The sequence below is a fragment of the Scyliorhinus torazame genome, chromosome 17 (genome assembly GCF_047496885.1).
Source record: "Scyliorhinus torazame isolate Kashiwa2021f chromosome 17, sScyTor2.1, whole genome shotgun sequence".
Taxonomy (NCBI): Eukaryota; Metazoa; Chordata; class Chondrichthyes; order Carcharhiniformes; family Scyliorhinidae; genus Scyliorhinus; species Scyliorhinus torazame.
The window spans coordinates 70060530-70074060 of NC_092723.1; the positions used below are offsets into that span (position 1 = coordinate 70060530).

At 50.6% G+C, this 13531-nt stretch overlaps 1 protein-coding gene across 7 annotated transcripts in view; it reads right to left on the bottom strand.

The window, feature by feature from the left end:
* LOC140393937 (sphingomyelin phosphodiesterase 2-like) overlaps window positions 1-13531 on the bottom strand; it is a 99910-nt gene that overhangs the window by 78027 nt on the left and 8352 nt on the right. The window contains exon 1 of one of the 7 annotated variants that reach the window (XM_072480599.1): window positions 4540-4619. The exons of the other annotated variants lie outside the window; for them this stretch is intronic. The gene's annotated coding sequence lies outside the window, so the exon portion shown is untranslated. Of the gene's footprint in view, window positions 1-4539; window positions 4620-13531 lie in introns of those variants that run through there. 7 annotated transcript variants of the gene reach the window in all.

A 13531-nucleotide genomic window follows, 5' to 3' on the forward strand; every position in this document is an offset into this window, starting at 1 on the left:
GGTGGTGGGCTTCCACCAGGGGCAGAGTGCTATTTATTGCAGGAGCCCTCTCATCGTCAACATTGCCTCCATAAAAACACCCGGCAACTCTTGGAATTGGGCCTTGACAACCTGTACCTCAGAGCTAAGATCGTCTCCTCATTGGCAACCATCATCCGTCGATGCACACTGTACCGTCAAGGCGGGAGCGCACCCAAAGCTAACTAAAGGCAGAGCCCCGCCTCAACTCTTTCCAGCCTCCTCGAACAAGCGAGGATTTAAACATTCTAAATCGGCACTATCACACAGAAACACCAACCAACAATTCTCAGAACATAGTAGCAACCATGTAAACCAAGAAAGACAAAAAAGAAATGTGCACAAGGATGAAAAGATGGGTTGAAAGATGAGCAAAGTCGAAGCTCGCAAAAACACAGCTGCTCCCACGTTCACTTCATGTGACCCCTCCCCATTGTCTGATTTTGAAATATGGCCCTAAAAAAAGGAAGGTCAGTACAGATAATGAAGCCTATCAATGGAATACCAGGCAGGGGGACACAACCAATTCCCCCAAACCCATCCCAAATCTACTGACCCAAATTTTGCGCTGGGAACAACCAACAGTACTTACTGTTAAATGGAAAAAAATGTTGACAGGGACATGCTGTCATGTGAGACTACCTTTAAGAATTGGGTGTTTATAAATGGTTGTGTATATAAATATCTGTAGTGAGAGTACCTTTAAGAAATGGGTGTTTATAAATGGTTGTGTATATAAATATCTGTAGTGAGAGTACCTTTAAGAAATGGGTGTTTATTACTGCAGTGATGTCAGAGAGTGGGTGGAGCTGGGCTGTCTGTCAGCTTTTTATTTTCATTTTAGGCTGTTTGCTGCAGGGGGTGTTTTAGTTTCGTTTTCGGTGTGGGAGCTGAAGTCAGACAGAGCAGCTGTACTGTTGATCTCTCTGCCAGCAAAAGACTATCTCTTGATCATTTGGTGAATTCAGAATTATAAATGTCTTCAGTAGTGACTTTAACCTGATGTGCTTCTGATAAAGGTTTTGTTTTTCAGTCGTATGGATGTTAAAAAGGAAAGTTTAAAGGTTTACTTAGTGTTGTAGTCTTTGGGGGTTGTATTTGAATTAATGGTTGCTAAGATGTTCATTGTGTTTCAAAAAGGTTAACTTGAGTTCATAGAATAAACATTGTTTTGCTTTAAAAAATACTTTCCCATTTATGCTGTACCACACCTGTAGAGTGGGCCGTGTGCTCCCCATACCACAATCTATTAAAAGTTGTGGGTCAGGTGAACTCCATGATACACTTTGGGGTTCTCTAAACCCTGGCCCATAACAATGCACAGTTAAATGCAAAAAGCTGGAATTTCTTGTCTTCGAGTTACTCAGCTCCTCCATATGCTGCACTCTAACAGACCCTGAATAATGGACTCGTTGAAATTGGCATTCAAGGGTGTGGCACATACCAATTAACGTGGCAAGGAAAACATGCAATTGCTGCATCCAGGTGTAAGTGAATTTTGCACCGCCTAGTTATTGCCAAGCAACCTCCCTGGCTCTGAATGTGTAATTTCACAAATGTGGAGTCTCATTCCTTCAGAATTTAGTGTGTTTGGAGATTGAACAAAATATTTAAATATGCTTCCTTTTTTCTTCTATCGAGAGAACATGCACGAGCAGAAAGCCGAGGACAGAAGCTGGAGAGGGCAAAAGTGCTTGAGCAAAACCTGTTAAATCATGCAAAAAGAGCATAGTTGATCTTCAATCTCAACTCCAACTTCCAACCTTATGCCCACATCCCTTATGCCGCCGGTGTCCCAAATCTATCATCTCAACCTTGAATATTGAATATACTTAGCAACTAAGCATCCACAGTCCCATTGGATAGAGAATTCTAAAGTTTAACAACCATCAAAAGCATTTTCTTATCAGCGGGACTGAGAACATGGGCAGGAAAAGGCAGTTTCCTTGAGAGCAGGATTTAAACGTATTCTTTCCACATCACTGCTTTGTCTCTATTAAAAGCAAACAACAGTCCAGGCTGGAAAATTGGATAAGCACTAATCTCACAATCGAAAGGACAATATAGAGTACCTTGCACAGGGTATCTTTACAGTGCCAATCACAACCTCAAGATGTCCTGACCAATGAATAATCTTACACAGTGGAGACCGTTGTAAAAAAGGAAACTTTATGGCGAACAAGCCCCACAAACAGGAGTATGATAATGACTAGAAAACCTGTTCCATCAGTGATGAGGATTGAAGATAAATATTGGTTCAGGTACCAGGAAGAGTTTTCCTGCTTTTCTGAAATAGTGCCATGAGATCTTTTACATCTACTTGAGGAGGCAGATGTCAGGTTTGGAATACAGCATCTCCAGACAGTGCAGTGTTGCCTTGGTACGGCACTACAACGTAAAGGTCACCTCAGATTATATGCTCACGTCTGGATTGGGGCTTGAACCCACAACCTTCTGACTCAAGAGGTTAAAGTGCTACCATATAAAGCATGGATGACACCTAATCAGAGAGGCACAGAACCCGGTACAGGGAAGGAAGGAAGAACGGGGGTCATTTTTAACAGCAGTCTGGCCTGCCGACCATATACTGGAAGAAAATCACTTGCCTAACTGCACTCAATTCAACTCCCAACTATTCACTGCACACGGCCTGAGGAGACAATTATTAATGAGCTGATATCACGAAGTGTCATGGCTTCAGATTAAACATGGGCAAGGAAACCTCCTGCTGATTACCACGTATTATCCACCATAAACTGATGAATCAGTACTCCTCCATGTTAAACTCCACTTGGAGAAAGCACTGAGGGTGGCAAGGGCGCAGAATATGCTCTGGGTGGGGGACTGCAATGTCCATCACCCAGAGTGGCTCGGTAGTACCACCACAGACCAAGCTGGCCGGGTACTAAAGGACGTAGTTGCCCAGCACATATGTGCAAAAGACAAGGCTTCGCATTTGCAACAATCCTCAGCCAGAATGCTGAGTGGATGATTTATCTCAGTCTCCTCCAGAGGTTCCCAGCATCACAGATGTCAGTCTTCAGCCAATACGATTCACTTCACCTGAGATCAAGAAACGGTGAAGGCACTGGATACGGCAAAGGCTATGGGCCCTGACAATATCCCGGCAATAGTACTGAAGACTTGTGCTCCAGAGCTTACCACATCCTTAGCCAAGCTGTTCCAGTACAGCGACAACACTGGCATCTGCACGGCAATGTGGAAAATTGCCACGGTGTGTCCTCTACATAAGAAACACAACAAATCCAACCCAGTCAATTACCACCCTATCAGTCCATCATTAGCAAAGTGATGGAAGGAGTCATCAACAGTACTATCAAGTGACACTTACTCAGCAATAACTTGCTTACGGACGCTCAGTTTGGGTTCCACCAGGGTCAGTCAGCTCCAGAGCTTATTACAGCCTTGGTTAAAACATGGACAAAAGAGCTGAAAACCAGAGGTGAGGTGAAATTGACAGCTCTTGACATCAAGGCAGCATTTGGAGGTGGGAGGTAAATAATCTCAGCTCTAGAACATCACTGCAGGATTTCCTCTGGGGAATGTCCTAGGCCCAACTATCTTCAACTGCTTCATCATTGACCTCCCTTCCATCATAAGGTCAGAAGTGGAGATGTTTGCAGATGATTGCACAATGTTCACCATTTGCGACTCCTCAGATAATGAAGCAGTCCATGTCCAAATGCAGCAAGAGCTGGACAATATCCAGGCTTGGGCTGACAAGTGGCAAGTTACATTCGCACCACACAAGTGCCAGGCAATGACCATCTCCTACAAGAGAGCATCTAACTACCGCCCCATGACATTCAATGGCATTACAATCGCTGAATCCCCCACAATCAACATCCTGGGGGTTACCATTGATCAGAAATTGAACTGGACTAGCCACATTAATACTGTGGCTACCAGGGCAGGTCAAAGGCTAGGAATTCTATGGCGAGTAACTCACCCCTGATCCCCCAAAGCCTGTCCACCATCTACAAAGCATAAGTCAGGAGTGTAGTGGAATACTCTCCACTTGCTTGGATGAGTACAGCTCCAACAACACTCAAGAAGCTCAACACCATCCAGGACAAAGCAGCCTACTTGATTGCTCCCCCTTCCACAAACATTTCTGTACCAGCCTCCCCGAACAGGCGCCGGAATGTGGTGACTAGGGGCTTTTCACAGTAACTTCATTTGAAGCCTACTTGTGACAATAAGCAATTTTCATTTTCATTCACATTCGAACCCTCCACCACCGACGAACAGTGGCAGCCATGTGTACCATCTACAAGAAGCACTGCAGTAACTCACCAGGGTTCCTCATACAGCACCTTCCAAATCCACAACCACTGCCGTCTAGAAGGAAAAGAGCAGCAGATACCTGGGAACCCTACAACCTGGAGGTTCCCCTCCAAGTCACTCACCACCCTGACTTGGAAATATATAACCGTTCTTTCACTGTCGCTGGGGCAACATCCCGGAACTCCCTCCCTAAAGCACAATGGATGTACCTACCCTTAAGGACTGCAGCGGTTCAATGAAGGCAGCTCACCACCACCTTCTGAAGTACACCTAGGATGGGCAATAAATGTTGGCCTAACCAGCGACACCCATATCCTGTAAATGAATAACGAAAGATTGCAATTTCTGGCCTCTTAGACTCACGTATTCATTCTAAATGAAGTCCCCATTTGTAAAGGAAACTGCCCATGTAAACTAGTCACACTCCCCAAGTTACATGTGACTTGATGGCATTGCATCACTTCTATTGGGGAGGGTCAGAGAGTTAATAGTGTGATACGTTTACATGGATTATAAATGCAGACATAGCAATGGAAGCAGTTGACTTAAAGAATGCAGACATAAGATTTTTATTATTGAACAGATGAAAGGCCTAGACTTTGCAATGGTAATACCAGTGAAACTGTCAATTTTTGCCGTCAGTAGTCCTCTGAAACTGATAGCAACTTCTGGAGGCAGGATATACAGAGTTAAAATCCAGAGGGGGCTTCCCATGGGAAGACCCTGCCAGACTGCAACCAAGGAGAAATCATCAAATTGTTGTGAACTTGACCTTTTACTCTATCTGTCTGGCTCTGGAAACCTTAGAAAATGTTGAATGAAGGGCAACTGGGTTTAAAATGGTTTAATAATTTCATAATTACTGCTGAATAGCATCCCGTCCCTGAAAAACTAATTTTGTCATTGTGGAATGTCAAATTTCTTCATTTTGATTTTTAAAAATTACATATTTTAATATTTTTTGAAGTGAGAATATTTCATCTTCTAATTTAACTCCATGTGCATTTATTTCGCACTCTGCGAGATTTTATTAAAAATTGAAACAAAAACATTTTGCTTCCTGGCTTGCTGCCTGTGAGAATACTTCAATTTGATTGGTTGTGTGTCCCGCTTTATGACATCACTGTTGCTGTATTGTGGAGACCCCCCCCCCCCCTTTGACTTGGCACCAGATTCAACCCGGTGTTAAGGAAGGGGAAATCCATGCCATTTGGAGAGGGCTAGATCTTTGTGGGAGTCAGCTTAAATCTGGTCTACTGTCTTTCATTTAAATAGCTACTTCCATATTCTCAGAATGACCCAGAGCACGGAAGAACCAATAAATGTATGTGAAATGTGCTCACTATTCTAATTAATGTAGAAAAACATTATTCAATTTGTGCCCAGCAAACGAGGAGATAAATAGTTAGTTAATTTATTTCTGATAATTTGCCATGTTGTTAATTAATACTACCCGACACTCCTTTGAAATGGTACAAGGGGACTTTCTCGTCCAGCCGAGAGGGCGGATTGGGGTCTCAGTTTAATATCTCATCCAAATTTAGCACTTCTGACAGTGAGGCACTCCTTCCAATCCAGCACTGAGGCCTGGATAATGTGTTCAAGGGTATGTCTTGAACCCACAAATGTCAAACTTTAGAGGTGTAAGTACATCCTCTGAGCCAAGTCTGACACAGTTTTCCTCTCCAAAAAAGAACAGACTTTTTGGTTCCACGGACATTAGTCTTCCAACTCTATCTTGCTCTTAACGGTCTATACAAGCAAGTGTATAGACAATAAATTCCGGAAAGCTATTTGACTGTGTAAGATCCCCTTCACAAGCTCAATCCTGTTATCAATGGCAATGCTTCATCACTTTCTTGGGCAACACAGTGGCTAGCACTGCTACCTCACAGTGCCAGGGACCCGGGTTCAATGCCAACCTTGGGTGACTGTGGAATTTCCTCCCACAGTCCAAAGAAGTGCAGGTTAGGTGGATTGGCCAAGCTAAATTGCCCCTTAGTGTCCAACGGTTAGATTTGGGGAAAAAAGTGGGGGATTGGGCCTATGTAGGATGTACTTACACCTCTCGAGTTTGAAGCTCTTTTGGAGGGTCGGTGCAGACTCGATGGGCCAAATGGCCTCCTCCTACACTGTAGGGATTCTATGACTGTAACTATTTAGCAGGAATGCTGGGGAGGTGATGGGGTAGTGGTACTGTCGCTGGACTAGTAATCCAGAGACCCAGGGTCATACTCTGGGGACCCAGGTTTGAATCGAACTTCAATTCAATAAACTCTGAAATTAAAAGTCGAATGATGGCCATGAAACCATCATCGATTGTCATAAAAACCCATTTGGTTCACTAATTTCGTTTAGAGAAGGAAATCTGCTATCCTTATATGGTCTGGCCTACATGGGACTCCAGATCCACAGCGCTGTGGTTGACTCTGAACTGCCCTCTGAAATGGCCTAGCAAATGACTCCATTGTATCAAATCACTAAAATGTCTCAAAGAAATGAATCCAGGTGGACCACCAACATCGATCGAGGCACCAGAAACAACAATGGCAAACCCAACCCTGTTGACCCAGCAAAGTCCCCTTAGTGACATCTGGGCATCAGTGCCAAAATTGGGAGGGCAATAGCCTGACATGCTCATACAGACGGAATCATACCATATTCTCAATGTCCTTCAGCAGGATATACCCAGCAGAGGTGGCAGCACAGTGGTATACAGTTTGGAGGAAGTTGCCCTGGGAGTCCTCAACATCAACTCTGTGCCCCATGAAGTCTCATGTCTTCAGGTCAAACATGAGCGAGGAAACCTCTTGATGATTACCACATACCATCCACTGATGAATCACTACTCCTCCATGTTAAACATAACTTAGAGGAAGCACTGATGGTGGCAAAGGCACAGAATGTACTCTGGGTGGGGGGACTTCAATGCCCATCACCAAAGTGGCTCAGGAGCAGCACACTGACCGAGGACATAGCTGCTGGACTGGGACTGCGGCAGGTGGTGAGGGAACCAACAAGAAAGAAAAACATACTTGGCCTCATCCTCACCAACTTGCCTGCCTTAGTTACATCTGTCCATGACAGTATTGGTAGGAGCTGAAGTCCAGTCCGGCATGGTGGCACAGTGGTTAGCACTGCTACCTCACAGCACCAGGTATCCGGGTTCAATTCCGACCTCGGGTGACTGTCTGTGTTGAGTTTGCACGTTTTCCCCGTGTCTGCGTGGGTTTCTTCCGGGTGCTCCGGTTTCCTCCCATAGTCCAATGATGTGCACATTAGGTGGATTGGCCACGCTAAATTGCCCCTTAGATGTGTAGGTTAGGCAAGGGGATAGGGCTTGGGTGGCATGCTCTTTCCAAGGGTCGTGCAGACCTGATGGGATGAATGGTCTCCTTCTGCACTGTAGGGATTCTGTCATCCACACTGAGGATACCCTCCATTGTGTTGTGTGGCACTACCACAGTGATAAATGGGATATACTTCAAACAGATCTAGCAACTCAAGACTGGGAAAGCATGAGGTGCTGTGGGCTCCAGCAGCAATAGAATTGTACTCAGACATTAGCCGACATATCTCCTGCTCTACCATTACCACCAAGCCAAGGAATCAACCCTGATTCAATGACGTGTGCAGGAGGGCATACCAGCCTACTGAAAAATGAGGTGCCAATCTGATGAAGCTACAACACAGGACTACTTGAGTGCCAAACAACATAAGGAGCAAGTGAGAGACAGAATTAGGCTTCCCACAACCAACAGATCAGATCTAAGCTCTCCAGTGCTACCACATCCAGCCATGAATGATGGTGGACAATTAAACAACTCACTGGAGGAGGAGGCTCCACAAATATCCCCATCCTTAATGATGGAAGAGCCCAGCACATCTGTGCAAAAGACAAGGCTGAAGCATTTGTAACAATCCTCAGCCAGAAGTGCTGAGTGGATGATCCATCACTGTCTCCTCCACAGGTCCCCAGCATCACAGATGCCAGTCTTTAGCCAATTTGATTCACGCCTGGTGATATCAAGAATCAGCTGAAGGTAATGGACACTGCAAAGACTATGAGCCCTGACAATATTGTGGCAATAGTACTGAAGACTTGTGCTCCAGAACTTGCTGCCCCTCAGGCCCAGGCTGTTCAAGTAGAGTTACAACACTGGCATCTACCCAGCAATGCGGAAAATTGCCCAGATATGTCCTGTACACAAAAGGTTGGACACATTCAACCACGCCTTCAGTCTACTCTCAATCAGTGAAGTGATGGAAGGGGTCATCAACAACACTTTCAAGCGACACTCACTTTGCAGTAACCTGTTCACGGATGCTAAGTTTGGGTTCCGCTAGGGTCACTCAGCTCCTGACCTCATTACAGCCTTGGTTCAAATATGGACAAAAGAGCTGAACTCGAGGTGAGGTGAGGCGAGAGTGGATTCAATGGGAATTTGGGAGAAATCCCACTGCTGGTTGGAGTCATAACTATCACAAGGCAAGATGGTTAACATTGTTGGTGGTCAATCATCTCAGTCTCAGATCAGTGCAGGGGTTCCTCAGGCCCAACCATCTTCAGCTGCTTCATCAATGAACGCCCTTCTAACATGAGGTCAGGTGTGGGGATGTTTGCAAATGATTGCACAATCTTCTGCACCATTTTTGACTCCTCAGACACTGAAGCCGTCCATGTCAAAATGAAGCAAGACTTGGACAATATCCAGGCTTGGGTTGACAAGTGGTAAGTATCATTCGTGCCACACAAGTGCCAGGCAATGAGCAGCTTGACAAAGCAGCACACTTGATTGGCACCCCACCCACAGAAACATTCACTCCCTCCACCACCGATGAGCAGTAGCAGCTGTGTGTAGCATCTACAAGATGCACTGCAGGAAGTCACCAAGGCTCCTTCGACAGTCCCTTCCAAACCCACATTCTAGAAGGACAGGGGTAGCAGACACATGGGAACACATGGCAAGTTCCCCTTCAAGGGCAGCACTGTGGCGCAGTGGTTAGTGCTGCTGCCTCACGGCGTCGATGTCCCAGGTTCGATCCCGGCTCTGGGTCACTCTCCGTGTGGAGTTTGCATATTCTCCCCGTGTTTGCGTGGGTTTCGCCCCACAACCCAAAGATGTGCTGGGTAGGTGAATTGGCCACGCTAAATTGCCCCTTAATATGAAAAAATTAATTGGGTACTCTAAATTTTAAAAAAGAGTTCCCCTCCAAGTCACTCATCATACTGACATGGAAATATATTGACGTTCCTTCAATGTCATTGGGTCAAAATCCTGGAACTCCCTTCCTAGCAGCACAATTAGGGATGGGCAATAAATGCTGGCTAAGCCACCAACACCCTCTTCCCACAAAACTATTTTTTTTAAACTGCAATCCTGGAAGACATTGCTCTCTTTAGCCCACAGATGGAAAAGCCAATTGGAGCAGCAACTCTAAAGCCCTGGCTGGTTTTAGTTAACAGTACAGATTGGCAATCAAACCCAACAGCAGCATTTAGTCTACACAGCACAGCCACCCATTAGGCTCAACTTATATCGCTCAAAATGGATACCATGGGCAAAATTCTCCGGTATCGGCGCAATGTCCGCCGACTGGCGCCAAAAACGGCGCAAATCAGTCGGGCATCACGCCGCCCCAAAGGTGCGGAATCCTTCGCATCTTGGCGAGCCCAGCCCTAACCTTGAGGGGCTAGGCCCGCGCCGGACTGATTTCCGCCCCGCCAGCTGGTGGAAAAGGCCTTTGGTGCCCCGCCAGCTGGCGCGGAAATGACATTGCCGGACGGCGCATGCGCGGGAGCATTAGCGGCCGCTCACGGCATCCCCGCGCATGCGCTGTGGGGGGCGTCTCTTCCGCCTCCGCCATGGTGGAGACCGTTGCGAAGGCGGAAGGAAAAGAGTGCCCCCACGGCACAGGCCCGTCCGTGGATCGGTGGGCCACAATCGCGGGCCAGGCCACCGTGGGGGCACCCCCCGGGGCCAAATTGCCCCGCCCCGCCCCCTCCCCCCCCCCAGGATTCCGGAGCCCACCCGCGCTGCCTTGTCCCGCCGATAAGAGAGGTGGTTTAATCCACGCCGGCGGGACAGACATCCTAGCAGTGGGACTTCGGCCCATCCGGGCCGGAGAATCGCGGGGGGGGGGGGGGACCCGCCAACCAGCGCGGCGCGATTCCCGCCCCCGCCGAATCTCCGGTGCCGGAGAAATCGGCAACCGGCGGGGGCGGGATTCACACCAGCCCCCGGCGATTCTCCGCCCCATGCTCCCAAGTTAAATCCGTACCGTAAGTCAGAAGCTCTCCCTTTGCCACCCTGCCTGTGTACAACACTTCCACAAAGGAACAGAGACACTAATTTAATAGCAGCAAAGAGAGAAGGTGACTGTTTCAAAGATCTCTAAGTAGCCATTGACGTAAATAGCACGGACAGGGCAGCAACCAAGGAAAGCTGGAAGTGATAGAATGAGGTTTAAAACAATGCAGCATTTAAAGGATTTATAAATGATCCTGAGGATGAGGCCAGTTTTGAAACCGCTCCCTAAAATACATGTCATGGAAAAGAGCAAATCTGCATGCCCCTGATTCACCATTCCTACTGGAAGAAGCCAGTAAACATGATCACTGTAAAGATACCAATGATTAGGAGACTTTATGGAAATACAACTGGAGCATTTCAGCACGAAAACTGTGCCGAACAAGACCCGTCCTCTCGAGGACCCACCCTCTTGGTGTAGGGGGGATTGGGGAGCAGGGGTGTTGGGAGCAATTGGGGAGGGGGCGATTAGGGGAGGGGGCGGTTAGGGGATCGGCGATTGGGGACAGGGCGGGGGAACTGGGGATGGGTGACAGGGTTAGGGGGGATTGGGGAGAGGGAATTGGGGAGAGGGAGGGGGGAAGGGGATGGGGAGGGGGAAGGGGATTGGGGAGAGGGAGGGGGAAGGGGACTGGGGAGAGGGAGGGGGAATGGGATTGGGGAGAGGGAGGGGCATTGGGGAGAGGGGAGGGGGAAGGGGATTGGGGAGAGGGAGGGGGAAGGGGATTGGGGAGAGGGAGGGGGAAGGGGATTGGGGAGAGGGAGGGGGAAGGGGATTGGGGAGAGGGAGGGGGAAGGGGATTGGGGAGAGGGAGAAGGGGAAGGGGATTGGGGAGAGGGAGAAGGGGAAGGGGATTGGGGAGAGGGAGGGGGAGGGGATTGGGGAGAGGGAGGGGGAGGGGATTGGGGAGGGGGATGGGATTGGGGAGAGGGAGGGGGAGGGGATTGGGGAGAGGGAGGGGGAAGGGGATTGGGGAGAGGGAGGGGGAAGGGGATTGGGGAGAGGGAGGGGGAAGGGGATTGGGGAGAGGGAGGGGGAAGGGGATTGGGGAGGGGGAAGGGGATTGGGGAGAGGGAGGGGGAAGGGGATTGGGGAGAGGGAGGGGGAAGGGGATTGGGGAGAGGGAGGGGGAAGGGGATTGGGGAGAGGGAGGGGGAAGGGGATTGGGGAGGGGGAAGGGGATTGGGGAGAGGGAGGGGGAAGGGGATTGGGGAGAGGGAGGGGGAAGGGGAGAGGGAGGGGAAGGGGAGAGGGAGGGGAAGGGGAGAGGGAGGGGAAGGGGAGAGGGAGGGGGAAGGGGAGAGGGAGGGGGAAGGGGAGAGGGAGGGGGAAGGGGATTGGGGAGAGGGAGGGGGAAGGGGATTGGGGAGAGGGAGGGGGAAGGGGATTGGGGAGAGGGAGGGGGAAGGGGATTGGGGAGAGGGAGGGGGAAGGGGATTGGTGAGAGGGAGGGGGAAGGGGATTGGGGAGAGGGAGGGGAAAGGGGATTGGGGAGAGGGAGGGGGAAGGGGATTGGGGAGAGGGAGGGGGAAGGGGATTGGGGAGAGGGAGGGGGGAGGGGATTGGGGAGAGGGAGGGGGAAGGGGATTGGGGAGGGGGAAGGGGATTGGGGAGAGGGAGGGGGAAGGGGATTGGGGAGAGGGAGGGGGAAGGGGATTGGGGAGAGGGAGGGGGAAGGGGATTGGGGAGGGGGAAGGGGATTGGGGAGGGGGAAGGGGGTTGGGGAGGGGGAAGGGGATTGGGGAGGGGGAAGGGGATTGGGGAGGGGGAAGGGGATTGGGGAGGGGGAAGGGGAAGGGGATTGGGGAGAGGGAGGGGGAAGGGGATTGGGGAGGGGGAAGGGGATTGGGGAGGGGGAAGGGGATTGGGGAGAGGGAGGGGGAAGGGGATTGGGGAGAGGGAGGGGGATTGGGGAGAGGGAGGGGGAAGGGGATTGGGGAGGGGGAAGGGGATTGGGGAGGGGGAAGGGGATTGGGGAAGGGGATTGGGGAGAGGGAGGGGGAAGGGGATTGGGGAGGGGGAAGGGGATTGGGGAGAGGGAGGGGGAAGGGGATTGGGGAGAGGGAGGGGGAAGGGGATTGGGTAGAGGGAGGGGGAAGGGGATTGGGGAGAGGGAGGGGGAAGGAGATTGGGGAGAGGGAGGGGGAAGGGGATTGGGGAGAGGGAGGGGGAAGGGGATTGGGGAGAGGGCGGGGGAAGGGGATTGGGGAGAGGGAGGGGGAAGGGGATTGGGGAGAGGGAGGGGGGAGGGGATTGGGGAGAGGGAGGGGGAAGGGGATTGGGGAGAGGGAGGGGGAAGGGGATTGGGGAGAGGGAGGGGGAAGGGGATTGGGGAGAGGGAGGGGGAAGGGGATTGGGGAGAGGGAGGGGGAAGGGGATTGGGGAGAGGGAGGGGGAAGGGGATTGGGGAGAGGGAGGGGGAAGGGGATTGGGGAGAGGGAGGGGGAAGGGGATTGGGGAGAGGGAGGGGGAAGGGGATTGGGGAGAGGGAGGGGGAAGGGGATTGGGGAGAGGGAGGGGGAAGGGGATTGGGGAGAGGGAGGGGGAAGGGGATTGGGGAGAGGGAGGGGGAAGGGGATTGGGGAGAGGGAGGGGGGAAGGGGATTGGGGAGAGGGAGGGGGAAGGGGATTGGGGAGAGGGAGGGGGAAGGGGATTGGGGAGAAGGAGGGAGATTGGGGAGAGGGAGGGGGAGGGGGATTGGGGAGAGGGAAGGGGATTGGGGAGAGGGAAGGGGATTGGGGATTGGGGAGAGGGAAGGGGATTGGGGAGAGGGAAGGGGATTGGGGAGGGGGAAGGGGATTGGGGAGGGGGAAGGGGATTGGGGAGGGGGAAGGGGATTGGGGAGGGGGAAGGGGATTGGGGAGAGGGAGGGGGGAGGGGATTGGGGAGAGG